Source organism: Rattus norvegicus, chromosome 14 (assembly GCF_021556685.1).
Source record: "Rattus norvegicus strain SHRSP/BbbUtx chromosome 14, alternate assembly SHRSP_T2T, whole genome shotgun sequence".
In the NCBI taxonomy this organism is placed as follows: Eukaryota; Metazoa; Chordata; class Mammalia; order Rodentia; family Muridae; genus Rattus; species Rattus norvegicus.
The window spans coordinates 59,750,616-59,764,815 of NC_141547.1; positions in this window are offsets into that span (position 1 = coordinate 59,750,616).

Genomic DNA, 14,200 nt, shown 5'->3' on the forward strand with positions numbered 1-14,200 from the left:
GCTGATATTTAAAAATGCTTTCTGTAAACACTACCCACAAACCATCTGATATCTTGTATTTTAAATTCAATCTTCTTGCTGATGTTAAAGCTCAAATACTTTTTTAGAAAAACACATTTCAGAGTTTTAACCTCAAGAGCTCCATAGAAAATACACATTGTCTCCTCAGCACATCAAGTATATTTCTGCAAAGTACACTTGACATGAGAAAAACGACATTCACGTCAGGATGACAATAAATACTGGGAAAACAAATAATTTTCAGCATACACTGACTTGTAAGTATCAATTAAAATGATTATGTATATCTAGTACGTATATTTGAGTTTCTACTACAAATTTCACAGATAAATAATGAGGTTACTTGACATCATTTTCACTTTGCATATTTTATAAAATCATAATTTTAAATGGGCAGCATTTTCTAGTTAGACTATTCATTCAGTGGTTTACATTTTATTCTATTGTACCATTGGTCTGACATACAAAACAGTGTGTGTTTATTTATGTTTGTGTGTGTAGGTGTGGGTGTGTTTATGTGTCTGCCTAAGTAATATTGTTCCAATGAAGAGCACTAAGGATAAGATGTAATTCCTCCTATTATGTGCTAATTATTTAACAATGAAGGCAAGTTGTCAGGACAGAGTCAAGTATAGCAGATGCCTGGGAACATATGCTAAGAGGTAGATGATTAGTTGGCTGGTATAAGAGGTCTTTTCTAAATGTTAGAGTTGATGTTTAATTCTTACCCTATGCTATACAAGCTATTTTTATTGCTTTAATGACTGTTCAGAGTGTAAGTCTCTGTTCCCTTTGATGCTATTAAGTGTTCATTAGAAGTGGGTGAATAGGGAACAATATAAAGAGTGTAGCAGTTCAGAAAAGAACATGATAAATTGCTTTGAGAAGAGTGGGCTCAAAGAAGCACAACAAATGTGGGGGGAAGCATTCATTGAGAATAGAATAACTCAGTTGTCATAGGTTACTGAGCTCTTGGGAGTGAGTGAGAATGAAATGAGTTTAAAGATTTTTTCAGGATGAGTCAAACCTCAAACCTAGAAATATATTTTGCAATTAAAGAAAATATTATCATAGCTCATACAGATCTAACCCATGCTAACTAATACAGATGTACCAACGAATTAGGGGATCTACAGACATATCTTCTTACTTTCATGCATAAGTATGAATCATACAAAGGGCATTGTTAATTGTTGAAAGGAAAAAAGACAGAAGGACTTTATAGTCTTTTAAGAGTCCCCTGAGCAAGTGGGGGAAAATTACAGCTACAGAAAAACTCCTAATACAGATACATCAAGATCTGTATTACTCTACTTAAACTTCAATTTAGTTGTTTGTTATGGTGGAAAAGGGCCAAATCCATTGTCTCTAGATGACTTTTTCTAGACAATTACCAGAGGAAAAGATGGACAGCGAAAGGAAAGAAGGGATATTGGAAAGAAGAAAGATAAATTCCCAAACCATAACATGAGAGGTAATCTAAGATGTATGTTACAGCTTTCATTTCAAAATGACAACCAGGACAGGGTGTTCCTATTTTATCAAAAACAATTAATAGTAATCAAGATATCATAAACATTAGTATTTTTGACAGTTCTATCAATACATTATGTAGTATAGAGCAAAATCTAACCTATTTTATATAACACTTGGAATAAGCATTCTCACAATGAAATATAACCATATAATTTTAAAAGCTGACAATTAGGAATACCATTTAAATTTTTAAAGAAATATGCTGTGAAACTAGGTTGTCTTATAAACTTGCATAGGAATAAGATTTGCAGCCTAAAACAAGGGTTGGCAAGTGTGAAGCAAAAGGTTTATATTTACTGGAGAGTTCAGGAACATAAGTACAAAGTTTGTAGAGAGAAAGAGGCAAAGGTTCTTCATAGTGGTCCAAGACTCTTTAGACTGGCTCATGAGAAAGGGAGAATCTGACAGTCTAATACTCAGAAAGACCTCTTTGGGAATAAAGAACGACATAACTAAAATATTTACATTAAAATATAATGAGGACAAAACAAAGAATTATTCTGTTCACACCAGAATTGATAAGTGGCTGATGAATCCAGAAGACCCCTCTTCAACTCTTGACGTACCTGCACTTAAAAACAAGCCCTCACTTCTGGCAAACATATCATATGATGGTTAATCATGATGATAGAGATGACTTGTATTCCTCATCCATTAAATTGACTTTACATTTTCAACACATTTTGTGGAATATTTAAGCCACACTCCATGACTTCCAGAATTTGTAGCTCATGTTCATATCATTTATGAAATTTATATCAGAATGAATAAAACAGAAAAGAAAACAAAAGAAAACAGAACAGAACAAAAAACCTTCTTACAATGTAAATTTTCTGGATCTCTCAATCCTTTGCTCATCAAAATATTAAAATTTTCCTCATATTTCTTATTCCTCCTTTACTTTTTGCCCCTTTCCTTCTCTGCCTCATGATTTCTAATTACCTATATTTTTCAGGGTTTTTTTTTTTTGAGCAATCTCTGCCCTGATGCTTACAGTGTCTGTACCAGTTTGCACTACCATCAGCAATGAATGTGTTCCACTTAGCCTGCTTCTTCAGCAGCAGCTGCTGTTAGCTGCAAAGATGTAATCCTGAGTTTCAGTGTGTTAAAATGCTAACAAGCAAATTGACTTCCATATACTAACATTTAGGATTCACGCTTCTCTTTTTTTTTAAGACGTTCTTTTAAGAACTGCAGGAGAAAGGAAGGGAGAATGACCTGAAGAGATATGAATGACAAGGGAAAAGAGGCCACAAGGCATCCTGCATCTCACCTGTGGTGAAACTGTGTGAATCTAACAATTAGAGAAACTATGAGTCAGGAGAGTACCATGACCACTACCACTACCAACACACATGCACCAATAAATTTTTTAAAAACATCTAAACTTTCGAAAGAGCTCTGAAACAGGTATTTAAAGAAGTACCAATTTTGGTGTTGGAATTTGTGAATCTCCAGTTCCATTACACCCTTATTAGCATTGATGATTTATTACTTGCTGCATAGCTGTGGGTAAATTTTATAGACATAGGACAGGTAGTATATTTTCAGTATTTATTCAACCATAGGTTTAAAATATATTTGTTGGTAAACTTTCTTAATACTTATGCTTTTTACTACTTAATCCTAACCAACCTCCTAGCAGTACATGAAACTCAAGAAGGATGACCAAAATGCGAATGCTTCACTCCTTCTTTAAAAGGGGAACAAGAATACCCCTGGGAGGGAATAGGGAGGCAAAGTTTAGAACAGAGGCAGAATTAACACCCATTCAGAGCCTCCCCCACATGTGGTGCATACATATACAGCCACCAAACTAGATAAGATGGATGAAGGAAAGAAGTGCAGGCCGACAAGAACTCGATGTAGATCTCTCCTGAGAGACACAGCCAGAATACAGCAAATACATAGGTGAATGCCATCATTAAATCACTGAACTGAGAATAGGATCCCTGTTGAAGGAATCAGAGAAAGGACTGAAAGAGCTTGAAGGGGTTTGAGACCCTATATGAACAATAATGCCAACCAACCAGAGCTTCCAGGGACTAAGCCACTACCCAAAGACTATACATGGACTGACCCTGGGCTCCAACCTCATAGGTAGCAATGAATAGCCTAGTAAGAGCACCAGTGGAAGGGGAAGCCCTTGGTCTTGCCAAGACTGAACTGCCAGTGAGCTTGACTGTTGGGGAGAGTGCGGTAATGGGGGGACAATGGGGAGGGGAACTCCCATAGAGAAGGGGAGGAAGAGGAGTTAGGGGTATGTTGGCCTGGAAATCGGGAAAGGGAATAACAATCGAAATGTAAATAAGAAATACCCAAGATGAAAAAAAGAAAGAAAGAAAGAAAAAGAAAAATGTCCCTAATATCATGTTACATTAGGCATTGGATTCTAAACTTCCTGAGAAATATATAAAGTCTGAGGGGCTGAACTGAACATGGGGGATCATATTCCCTTAGTTGCTGACAGAAAGAAGACAATTATTTCTTCTATACATGCACATTGCGATGTATGCTTTGCATTGATTATATTCATGAATGATACATGATACCCTAGAGGTATACACTCTCATATTATTTAGTTTGATAACTCATTTTAAAAGGTTTTTTAAAATTTATTTATTCATTTATTTATTTACATCACAAATGCTGCCCTGTCTTGGTTCCCCCTTGTGGAATTTCTCCACCTTACCCTCCCCTTTTTGAGAAGGCAGTCTCCCCTGGTTTTACCCACAACCAACTGGGACATCAGGTCTCTGCAGTATCAGCACACCCTCTCCCACTGAGTCCAGACAAGGCAGCCAGCCTTCTGCAACATATGCGCCCAGGACATGGGACCAGCTGCTGTATGCTCTTCTGTTGGTGATTCAGTCTCTGAGAACTGCCAGGGGTTCAGATTAGTTGACACTATGGTCCTCCTACTGGGTTGCCATCCCCTTCAGGTTCATCACTCCTTAGCTTAACTCTTAAGGTACCTGACCTCGGTCCAATGATTGTCTGTGGTTATCTAAATGTATCTCAGTCACTTGCAGGGTAGAATCTCCTTAGATGGCTGCTATGCTAGGCTCCTATCTGCAAACACGATACAACATCATTAAGAGTGTTGGCAGATTGGTACCTATCCGTGGCATGGATCTCAAAACGGGCACGCCACTGGTCAGACATTCTTCCTTCGCTACTCCATCTTTGTTCGTGCATTTCTTTTAGACAGGACTAATTTTACAACAAAGTTTTGTAGGTTAGATGGTGTTCTTATCCATCCACTAGGGGACCTGGCTGGCTAGAGGAAGTGTTCTCTTCATCTTTCATATTCCTGCTGTCACATATAAGTATTTTAGCTTATTTCGTTTACTGGTGTGTATAATACGTTCACTGTGCTTATAAGAACACTTCTATTTTCTTTTCCTCTTGTTTATTTTTGTGAGAATCATTCATATGCAATTCAAGTCAATGCTTTTACACACATTCAAAGAAATTTAGTCTAGATTTAAACTATTTCAAAGCAGCTCACTGAAAATTGAAAACTTCAAGTTATATCTTTTGAACAATTTAAAGAATAATTTAGTAGGCAACAGTGTAGCTACTGAGATATACTAGACATTTTGTGAGGCACTGGACAGATTTGTCCATTCATGATCTCTGACCACAATTAAGAGATGTCAATTTGCTTCCCTAATATAGTGTGAATATAAAATATACTCTGGAGGTTTATGTGCTAATGCTTGCTCACCATGTGTTGCTACCATCTGGAGAGATTTTGGAAGCCAGGACATGGAGAGTAGCTACAATTCTAGGTCACTGGGGACTTACAGGTTCTGGTTTTGTCGAGTAGGAGCATAGGCACATATTGTTGGACACAAGTCCACAGTGTGTAGTACCTATGCCCTGACTCCTTCGTTACCACACGACTATGTCCTTTTTACTGTGTTTCAGACTCTAGTTATGCCACGTCTTTGAGTTTGATTCAAATATCCACATTTTCAGTATTTTTCACACATAACTTGTGTTCCTTTGCTTCATTACCTAACTTTATTTTTTCCTCATTGTTGAGACAAATTTCATTATAGAAACACGTTAAACGGGACATATACACCTGGTGTTTTCATTTATTTAATGGGATTATTCTAACATTTTTTTGATCTGATGAAGAGAGAGAAACACAGTTTATTAGAACAATGTTATTACAAGGTGAGTATTAAATAAATGTCAGTAGATTTTATTATCTTTCTTAAGTCAGAATGCATGGTTGCATTCTAGAACCTTGAGAGAAAAAAGGAAGAATACTTCTTTTGAGAAGTGTAAAGAGTAGCCTCACTGGAGGAAATACTGGTGGGAAAAGACTTACATGAGTATGGGGACAGAAAACTGCTGCGAGCAGAGGTGGAAGGGATGTGCACTGTTACTTTCCTATTGCAATGGTCAAACACTCTGGCCAAGGGCAACTTAACAAAGAAAGAGTTCATTTGGGATTACTGTTCCAGAGGAAGACTGCATAATGGTTGGAGATACACAGTGAAGTCAAATGCTGCATGAAGCTGAGAGAACATACCTTAAACCTTAAACATGACACAGAAAGGGCTGTCACAGGCCCACAAGAGAAAATAAGTGATATTGTGTTAAACAAGCTTTATATGCATAGGTAAATGTGGCTCCCAACATGTAAGCAGCAATAAAGGAAGACATTTATACCTGCCCAAAATAGTGGTGATAAGGACTGCTGGATCTTCAGGTCTTTACAAGAATTCTACATCATCACCTCTAAGTATCAGATCGAATTACCATGGAGAAAACAAAAGTAACATACAAACCGTCATATAGAAAGTGTTGCAAGCAGTGCCAACAATCCTGAGAGCTCAGGTGAGACTGCCACTTCTGCTCACATCCCTAGCCCAAGAGGAACCTGCCTAGTGGCCTCTGAATACAGGAATATAGGAGTAGTCAGTTGCAGGAACTTTCTGGTTTCTGCCTGTGCCTGGAACTGAACTGAACTGGTTCCACAACTCCCTGAATCTCCTGAAAGAGACAGCTGGACTCTCAGAAGTGCAGAAAATCCTGAGAGCTCAGAGGACACAAGTACTTCAGCCCATATTCCTGACCCAAGAGGAACCCTCCTAGTGACCTTGGTGCCCTCTGGGCACAGGGACCTCGGAGGAGTCAGGGGAAGGACACTTCAGGTTTCTATCTGTGCTGAAAGCTAAAAGCCAGTCGGCAGGAGCACCTACACACCTGAGAGGTAAGACCAACTCTTCTGTGCCAAGCACACTGCTGGAGGCTTCAGGTCACATAAACCCATGAGCAGCTATCTCTTCCCAGATCAAGCTGAAAGAAAACAGGTCTACAGGAATGGTGACACCCAGGCCTAGAGGAGGGTCAAACCACTGTCAGAGAAACACAAGTTAAGACCAGAGACAACCTGATGACTAGAGGCAAAAGCAAGAACCTAAGCAAGAGAAACGAAGACTACTTAGCATCATCAGAGCCGAGTTCTCCCATCAAAGTAAATATTGGATATCCAAAAACACTGGAAAAGCAAGATTTGGATTTAAAAATTCACATCTTATAATGATGTTAGAGGACTTTAAGACATAAATAACTCTCTTAAAGAGATACAGGAAAGCACAGTAAACAAGTAGAAACCCTTAAAGAGAAAATACAATAATCCCTTAAAGAAGTACAGAAAAACACCACAACAGGTGAAGGATTTAAAAACCATCCACGATATAAAACAGGATATAGACAATAAAGAAAGCACAAAGGGAAAGAACCCTGGGGATAGAAAATTTAGGAAAAAGATCAAAAGTCATAGATGCAAGCATCACCAACAGAATACAAGAAATAGAAGAGGCTCCCAGGAGCAGAAGATACCACAGAAAACATCGACACAACCATCAGAGATAATGTGAAACATAAAAAGCTCCTAACACAAAATATCCAGGAAATCCAGAAAACAATAAGAAGATCAAACCTAAGAATAATAGATATATAAGAGAGATAGATTCCCAACTTAAAGGGCTAGTAAATATATTCACAAAATTATAGAAGAAAACTTCCCAAACCTAAAGAAACAGATGCCCATAAATATACAAGAAGCCTACAAAACTTGGACCAGAAGAGGAATTCCTCCCATCACATAATAGACAAAACACCAAACACGTAAAACCAAGAGAAAATATTAAAAGCAGTAAGGGAAAAAGGTCAAATAACATATAAAGAACACCTATCAGAATTACACCAGACTTCTCACCAGGGACTATGAAAGCTAGAAGATCCCAGGCAGATGTCAAACAGACCCTAAGAAAACACAAATACCAGCCAGGGCTAAAATATCCAGCAAAATTCTCAATTAACATACATGGAGAAAGCAAAATGTTCCATGACAAAACCAAATTTACACAATATATTTTTAGAAATCCAGCCTTATGAAAGATAATAGATGGAAAACTTCCAACTCAAGGAGAGAAACTACGCCCTAGAAAAAGCAAGAAAGTAATCTCCTTGCAACAAATCAAAAAGAAGAGAGACACTCAAACATAATTCCTTCTTTAACAACAAAAATAACAGGAAACAATGATCACTATACCTTAATATCTCTTTTTATTTTTCATCTTTATTAAATTGGGTATTTCTTATTTACATTTTGATTGTTATTCCCTTTCCCAGTTTCCGGCCCAACATCCCCCTAACCCCTCCACCCTCCCCCAACAATCACATTCACTGGGGGTTCAGTCTTGGCAGGACCAAGGGCTTCCCCTTCCACTGGTGCTCTTACTAGACTATTCATTGCTATGTATGCAGTTGGAGCCCAGATTCAGTTCATGTATAGTCTTTGGGTAATGGCTTAGTCCCTGGAAGCTCTGGTTTGTTGGCATTGTTGTTCATATGGGGTCTCAAGCCCCTTCAAGCTCTTTCAGTTCTTTCTCTGATTCCTTCATCATTTCTTAACATCAATGGACTCAATTCCCCAATAAATAACACAGACTAACAGACTGGATACAGAAAGAAGACCGAGCATTTTGCTGCACACAGCAAACACACCTCAGAGACAAAGACAGGCACTACCTCAAAATAAAAGGCTGGAAACACACATTCCAAGCAAACTGTTCTGAAAAAATAAGCGAGAGTAGCCATTCTAATATCGAATAAAATCAACTTTCAACCAAAAGCTATCAAAAAACATAAGGAAGGACACTTCATGTTCATCAAAGGAAAAATAAACCAAGATGAACTCTCAATTCTAAATATCTATGCTCCAAATGCAAGGGCACTTACATTCATAAAAGAAACCTTACTAAAGCTCAAAGCACACATTGCACCTCACACAGTAATAGTAGGAGTTTATACCAAACCACTCTTATCAAAGGACAGATCATGGAAAGAAAAACTAAATAGAGACATAGAGAAACTAACAGAAGTTATGATCCAAATGGATTTAACAAGATGTTTATAAAGCATTTCACCCTAAAACAAAGAATATAACTTTTCAGCACCTCATAGTACTTTCTCCAAAATTGACCACATAATTGGCCACTAAACAGGCCTCAACAAATACAAGAAGATTGAAATAATCCCATGCATCCTATCAGATCACTACAGACTAAGGCTGGTCTTAAACAACCACACAAATGACAGAAAGCCCACATACAAATGGAAGTTGAATAATGTTCTACTCAATGATAACTTGGTCAAGGAAAAAATAAAGAAAAATTAACGACTTCTTAGAATTTAATGAAAATGAAGGCACAACATACCCAAACTTATGGGACACAATGAATGCTGTGCTAAGAGGAAAACTCATAGCTCTGTGTGCCTCCAAAGAAACTGGAGAGACCATACATTAGCAGCTTGACAGCACACCTGAAAGCTTTAGAACAAAATGAAGCAAAAGCACCAAAGAGGAGTAGAAGGCAGGAAATAATCAATCTCAGTGCTGAAATCAACCAAGTTGAAACAAAACGGATTATAAAAAGAATCAACAAACCCAAGAGCTGGTTCTTTGAGAAAATCAACAAGATAGACGAACCCTTAGCCAGACTAACCAGAGATCAGAGAGCATGTATCCAAATTAACAAATCAGAAATGAAAAGGGAGACAAAAACAACAGAAACTAAGGAAATTCAAAATAATCACCAGATCCTACTACAAAAGCCTATATTCAACAAAACTGGAAAATCTGGATGATATGGAAAATTTTATAGACAACTACCAAGTACCAAAGGTAAATCAGGATCAGATAGACCATTTACACAATCCCATAACTCTTAAAGAAATAGAAGCAGTTATTTAAAGTCTCCCAACCATAAAGAGCCCAGGACAAGAAGGCTTTAGTGAGGAATTCTATCAGACCTTCCTAGAAGACCTCCTACCAATACTGTCCAAAATATTCCACAAAATAGAAATAGAAGGAGCACTACCTTCTATGAAGCTACAATTATGCTTATGCCTAAACCACACAAACACCCAACAAAGAAAGAGAACTACAGACCAATTCCCAATAGGTATATGGACACAAAAATACACAATAAAACTCTTGCAAATGGAATCCAAGAACACATCAAAATAATCATCCATCATGAACAAGTAGGCTTCATTCCAGGGATGCAAGCATGGTTCAATATACAGAAATCCACCAAAGCAATTCACTATAAACAATCTCAAGGAAAAAAAACATGATCTTTCATTAGATGCTGAGAAAGCATTTGACAAAATTCAACACTCCTTCATGATAAAAGTCCTGGAAAGATCAGAAATTCAAGGCCCATACCTAAACATATTAAAAGTAATATACAGAAAACCAGTAGCCAACATTAAACTAAATGGAGAGAAACTTGAAGCAATCCCACTAAAATCAGGGACTAGACAGGGCTGTCTACTTTTTCCTTACCTATTCAATATAGTATTCAAAGTCCTGGCCAGAGCAATCAGACAACAAAAGGAAGTCAAAGAGATACAAAATGGAAAGTAAAAAGTCAAAATATCACTATTTGCAGATGATATGATAGTATACATATGTGACTACAAAAGTTGCACCAGAGAACTACTATGCCTGACAAACAACTTCAGCAAAGTAGCTGTATTTAAAATTAACTCAAACAAACTAGTAGCCTTTCTCCACTCAAAGGATAAACAGGCTGAAAAAAAATTAGGGAAACGACACCTTTTACAATATTCTATTGTAAATTACTTCTATTACAAATAACCTAAAATCCCTTGGTGTGACTCTAACCAAGCAAGAGAAAGATCTGTATGAAAAGAAGTTCAAGTCTCTGAAGAAAGAAATTGATCTCAGAAGATTGAAAGATCTCCCATGCTCATGGATTGGCAGAGTTAATATAGTAAACTGGCCATTTTGCCAAAAGCAATCTACAGATTCAAACCAATCCCCATCAAAATTCCAACTCAATTCTTCATATAGGAAGAGAAATTTGTAAATATATTTGGAATAAAAAAAAAACCCAGGATAGCAAAAAAATATCCTCAACAATAAAAGACATTCTGGGAGAAATCACCATCCCTGTCCTCAAGCAGTATTACAAAGCAATAGTGATAAAAACTATAAGGTATTGGTACAAACTCGGTCAGGTAGAGCAGTGGGATAGAATTGAAGACCCAGAAATGAACTCACACACCCACGGTCACTTGATCTTTGACAAAGGATCTCAAACTATCCAGTGGAAAAAAGAGCATTTTCAAGAAATGGTGCTGGTTCAACTACAGTTCGCCATGAAGAAAAATGCAAATTAACCCATTCTTATCATCCTGTACAAAGCTTATAACCAAGTGTATCAATGACCTCCACATTAAACCAGATACACTCAGATTAATAGAAGAAAAATTGCAGAAGAGTCTCGAACACATGGGCACTGGAGAAAATTTCCTGAACAAAACGCCAATGGCTTAAGCTCTAAGACAAAGAATCAACAAATGGGACCTCATAAAACTGCAAAGCTTCTGTAAGGCAAAAGACACTGTCATTAGGACAAAATGGCAACCCACAGATTGGGAAAAGATCTTTACCAATCCTACCACTGATAGAGGCCTTATATCCAAAATATACAAAGAATGCAAGAAGCTTGACTCCAAAGAGTCAAATAACCCTATTAAAATGGGGTACAGAGCTAAACAAAACATTTTCATCTGAGGAATACCAAATGGCCAAGAAGTACCTAAAGAAATGTTCATCATCCTTAGTCATCAGGGAAAAGCAAATCAAAACAATGGGCTCTTTCATGTTATGAAGTTATTGTGAGGTTTCCTTTAGTCATCAAGATGGTTTTATATTTTTTTAAAATCTTTTTCTAGAAGTCTCCAAAATAAATAGCAGTAATTAGCTCAAACCTATCATTGAATGGTTTTCTTATTAAGACAGAAGATAAAAATATAATTTTAGACTCCTTCACCAGCAACCAATGGGGTAATCATTCCCTATTATTGATAATGACTCTCATGACATGTTATAGATCATCACATTCTAAAAATAAAATATTTAAATGTATTCCTAGTGCAGAAATTGCCTAGGAACCAGATGTAGTGTTTAGACCCTAAATTTTGATAGAAATTCAAAGGAAAATTCTGCTAAATTGAATGTAGTTTACTTTCTACAAATTAATTTCATAGTTTTCTTTTTCACCAGTAAACACCAAAGTTCCACATCCTACTGCCAATGAATAAGACTTTATTTGTGTATTGAAATTATTATCTGTTTTCAGTGGAAGGGCAGGAGCCAATTTTTGTAGCCTGCAGCTATCTCTCCTCTACTAGACTCCCAATTTGTTAACTTTTGGCAATGACTTCTGTACCAGGTGACTTTTCTCTCTAATCCAATCATTTGAACGACATTGTCTTCACTCCAAAGTCTTTTTAAGTTTGCAGGGGAAAGCCTTTCTGGATTTAATTCAGAAGCACAATGTCTGTTTTACTGTTGCTAATTGTGGCATATGAAAATGTGAAAACATACTATTTAGTGGAATTTCTTTGTAATAATAATCATTCAACCCTCAGAAGTATTATATATCATGAGAAAGACATATAAGTAGTTTTCAATGAATTAATATCAGGTGTCTCTTGAATTGCTATAGTTAGGAACTGGTTTTCAGATATTGCTGATACCCTCAAAAATAAACTTCAGTAAGAACTTGCTAGTAAGTATTCAGTGGTCTGCTCTAGGCAAGTTCTGTTTAGATTTTGAGTTGAAATTATAACTTCACATTTTTTAAAGCATTCAAGAGTGAACAGTAAGAAAAGAAGGGGGATATGAACAAAAATTTCCTGCTGCTATAGGAGAAAATACAGAAAACTCAAAGTCTCATTGTTCAAATTTACAATTAAATGTATTCATAGCATTTGTTTCTGAATACATGAACAGAACCTTCTCTTTTGCTATAATGTTGCCTGCATATGTATCATCTTGAGGCACCCTCTGGATAGTAAACAATAAATGGAAGATTCTTTTCTGAAGAAGATCATTTCTCTTACTCTCAGCATTCAGAGGCACAAAAGAATTCTCATTCTATTATGTTCCTCGGGGTCTAGGGATATGAGTAATGTGGAGCAAACCTGAACTTCCAATGTACTTCATCTAGATCTCTTCTAGACTTATTACTTGCACTGTCCACAAGTTGTGAGTTTCATTGTAATAGAAGTAAAAAATTGATACAGCCTTAGGACAGGTTTTAGGACTAATCCAAGGGGAGTGTTGAGGGGAAAGATAGACTCCGGAATAGTAAATACAAAAAATTGACAGTGGGAAACTTGAATTACTTAGTAGATATTAAACCTTGGTTAACTTGTGTTGTTTTATTACAACCAGTGTGTGCATCCTGTGGAATGGTTGTGAACATGACTTCTAGCATATGCTTAACTTTTAAATTAGGTTAGAGCTGGGCGCGATGGCTCATGCCTGCATCCTAACAACTGGACAGTTGAAGATCTTGAGTTCTAGCTTACGTAAAAAGAAAAAAAAAGCTCAGAAAATAAAACAATCCAAAGTTTGGAGAGAAAAGATTAGAGAATTTTTATCTTCATCGTCTCCAGATCCTTCATACTTTGGCAAGGTAACTTGTGACATCATCCCCATTAAAAAAAAGAAAGTCTAGAACTTCACAGTTGTTATTTACTTCCCCATATTGTCAATACTGAAATGTGAATACTAACTGATCGAGAAAAGAAAAAAGACAGATTAGATGAGAAGGCTTGGATATTGCTATTAGGGCAAACTTTTATTATATTAAATGGTAACTTTTCCAATCATGATCACTTGCTCAAGTATTGAGGCACGGCACCCTAATCAATGCTACTCTTACTTATTTCTGTGTTTCATGTGGTTATTTTCATTGTCCAGTGAGTATTCTCTCCAATTCAATTTAGAAACTATAGACTTCCTTGATGCAATGATTGTCTTAACTCCTTTAATTCATTACCAGTCTTACTGTTAGTAATTAAATCTTAGCTACTCTATGTGATTGCGAAAGGATGCATATCCCAGTAGTAATTCTCTACTATTTATGTAATGTGGGATTTTACAGACTAATAAATTCTGAATATTAACTAAAAGCAGGCATTACTATGCAACAGCGATATAAAAGTCATGGTTGTTAGATAAAGGAAATTATGACAAAGGCAAATGAAGCTTCAGTATAGTACCTGT